Raw genomic sequence first — 3,611 nt, 5'->3', positions numbered from 1 at the left:
TGACTTTGGGTAATAAAATATGAATTATCCAAAAAAAAACAAAGATGCACAAGTGTAAATACTATAAGATTACATTATTGCCACAACTTTAAGTTGGAGTAGAACCACGAAAAATAACCTACTCAAGGCCCCATGTGATTCAACATTCTTGGCATTATTTCTTGGATAACACTCAATTCTCTTCTATATAAAACAATTACCGTTGAAATTGATAAACGCTCGTCTCAAATGGAAGAAACGACAATTCTTTACTCATCTCTTTCCCTTATCTTCCTTCTCCTTTGTTTAAAATTATTATTCCAATCAAAGAAACAACCCAAAAACCTCCCTCCCTCCCCACCTCCACCTCCTCAAACCTCCTATCCATCGTTTCTACCACTCTTTCTCAAAACTATGGTCAAATATTCTCCCTTCGCCTTGGCTCTCAGTTTGTGGTGGTGGTTTCATCTTCCACTGCGGCGGAGGAATGCTTTACTAAGAACGATATACTTTTGGCTAATCGTCCCAAGTTGATCATGGGGAAGAACTTTGGCTACAACTACACCACAGTTACAGCCTCATCCTACGGTGATCATTGGTTCAACTCACGTCGTATCGGCTCTATTGAAATCTTCTTGTCTACTCGTCTCAATGCATTTGCGAGCGTTAGGAAAGATGAGGTCCGACGGTTATTGGTGAAATTGTCCCGTGACTCGCGTCGAGGGTTTGCAAGAGTGGACCTCAATTCAGTGCTTCGTGATTTGACGTTGAATAACATAATGAGGATACGAGAAGAGGTACTACGGAGATGAAGTGATGGATGACGATGAAGCGAGCGAATTTAGGGAGCTTATAGCACAGGCGGTTAGCTATGCCGGATTGGAAAATCCTTCAGATTTAGTGCATGTGTTGCATTGGTTTGGAGGGTATGAGAAGAAGGTAAAGAAGCTTGCGAAAAAGATAGACGGATTGTTGCACAAGTTGATAGATGAGCACCGATGTAAGAAGCTGGATAATAATAATACGATCGATCACCAGGGCCGTGGCTAGGTTATCAGGGGTCTTGTACACATTTTTATAAAGGGGCTCTTATTTTCTAGATATATTCGATTTCAGACCACTATTTTTATGATTCTTAAAGGGGCCCTTTTTATACATCTAAGTTCCCCTTTGCTTTCTCCCAAGTATTTGACCACATGATATATTTTTATATACCCTTTTTATATATCAAGGGGCCCTTTTTATGCATCCAAAAGTTTTATTACACCAAATAAATGGCGTGGTTCCCCACTGACCATTAATGAACAATATTATATTAATGAGCAGTATTAATACAGGTGTATTACACCAAATGGGTGATGTTTTCCAGTTTTCGTGTTCTCCAAAGGCAGTGGCAATGCTTAGCTGTATTACAATTGTTTTCGTGTTCCCCGCCTTTTCTAATGGAGTTTCGCCTTACAGTATTATACAAGGCTGTGGCTAGGTTATCAGGGGCCCTAAGGCCCCTATTTTCTAGATCTATTCGATTTCGAACCCTTATTTTTATGATTCTTAAAGGGGCTCTTTTTATGCATCCAAGTTTCCCTTTGCTTTCTCCCAAGTATTTGACCACACGATATATTTTTTATATTCCCCTTTTTATATATCAAGGGACCTTTTTATGCATCCAAACAAAAGTTGTATTACACCAAATTAATGTTGTGGTTCCTCATTGACTATTAATAAACAATATTATATTAATAAGCAGTATTAATACAGGTGTATTACACCAAATGAGTGATGTGTTCCAATTTTCGTGTTCCTCAAAGGCAAGGGCAATGCTTAGTTGTATTACAACTGTTTTCGTGTTCCCCACCTTTTCTAATGGAGTTTCGCCTTACAATATTATATAGGGCCGTGGCTAGGTTATTAGGGGCCCTGTACAAATTTTTATAAAGGGACCCTTATTTTCTAGATATATTCGATTTCGAATCCCTAATTTTATGATTCTTAAAGGGGCCCTTTTTATGCATCCAAGTTCCCCTTTGCTTTCTCCCAAGTATTTGACCACATGATATATTTTTTACATGCCCTTTTTATGCATCCAAGCAAAAGTTGTATTACACCAAATTAATGGCGTGGTTCTCCACTGACTATTAATGAACAATATTATATTAATGAGCAGTATTAATTCAGGTGTATTACACCAAATGGGTGATGTTTTCTAGTTTTCATGTTCCCCAAAACCAGGGGCAATGCTTAGCTATATTACAATTGTTTTCGTGTTCCCCATCTTTTATAATGGAGTTTCGCCTTACAATATTATATTAAGGTCAATCACCCTTTTCAAAGTCGTGTGTCTGGTTCATTTCCAGAAGAGCAACGGTTACTAGCCGCCAGTCGGCATAGGTCATTGCCGGATTCAATAGTCATTTCGGGGCCCCTATTTTTTTGGGGCCATGCGCCGTCGCGCAATTTACGCCGGCTCAGCCACGCCCCTGTCGGTCACCTTCTTAACTTGCAACAATCGATCACCTTATTGAGGAGGGCTAAGGCTGAAATAGACAGTGAAATAGGGGAAGAAAATCTGATCGATGAATCACATCTCCCAAAGCTGAAATATCTTCAGAGTTTATATTTGAGACTCTTAGATTATACCCTGCAACTCCCACACTTGCCATCTAGTGATTGCACCATTGGTGGATACGATGTTATACGCGGCACGATGGTGTTGGTAAATGCATGGTATATTCATAGGGACCTAAAATCATGGGAGGATCCAACTAGTTTCAAGCCAGAGAGATTTGAGAATGATGAGAAATTAGGGGGAAATGATGATTTAGGGACTCACAAGCTAATGCCATTTGGGTTAGGAAGAAGAGCGTGTCCAGGAGCAGGGCAAGCTCAACGAGTGATGGAGTTAACCTTAGGATCATTAATTCAATGATTTGAGTGGGAAAGGATTGATGGCAAAGTAATTGATATGGTTGAAGGAACAGGTGGTACCACGCCAAAAGCTCACCCGTTGAAGGCTTTGTGAAAAGACGCCCCATTGTGTTGGTAAATGCATGGTATATTTTTTATTCACCATCTAATTCATCTTCTCCACTCTCACTGTTTATCTCCACCACCATCTTTTCTTCTCTCTTCTAATCTCTCCACCATCTTTTCTTTCCCTTCTAATATTTGCATCCTCTGTCACCTTCACCGCTCAAAATCTTTCCACCATTCGTTCTCTGCATGAACTGGAAAGCAAGAAAGGAAACCCATAAGTTTCACCGTCGTCGCCTGAGATTTTAAAAAAATCTACCGTAATCACTTAAGCCATTGAAGCCTCGTTCATGGGTGATTTTAGACCATACGCTGCCCTAATCTACCACCATCCCTAATCTGCCAAAGCTATCTCAATTTTCTGGGGGTTCTTCATGGCACCGCTCTTCTTAACCATGGGATTTCACTCCAGTTAACTTTCAATAACTGTTGTTCAAGTCATTGGTATTGAGGAGTGCATTTACTATAGGCTGAATATGAAGATAACACTATGATCAAAGCTGAAACTCTCGACTGGATATAAAAAAGGAGCAATGCTTTGTGATACCTGATATGGAACCGTGATATCGATGAGTGTAAGGCTTAAAAGGCTTGGTTTCACC

The 3,611-nt window shown here is 39.9% G+C and overlaps 1 pseudogene; it reads left to right on the top strand.

Moving 5' to 3' along the window:
* Positions 1 to 228: 228 nt before the first annotated feature.
* LOC120161029 lies at positions 229 to 2,998 on the top strand (annotated as a pseudogene).
* Positions 2,999 to 3,611: the final 613 nt, after the last annotated feature.

Source organism: Hibiscus syriacus, unplaced genomic scaffold (assembly GCF_006381635.1).
Source record: "Hibiscus syriacus cultivar Baekdansim isolate YM2019G1 unplaced genomic scaffold, ASM638163v2 tig00111398_pilon, whole genome shotgun sequence".
Lineage (NCBI taxonomy): Eukaryota > Viridiplantae > Streptophyta > Magnoliopsida > Malvales > Malvaceae > Hibiscus > Hibiscus syriacus.
The sequence above is the reverse complement of the archived record's forward strand: the minus strand, read 5'-3'. Positions and strand labels throughout refer to the sequence as shown.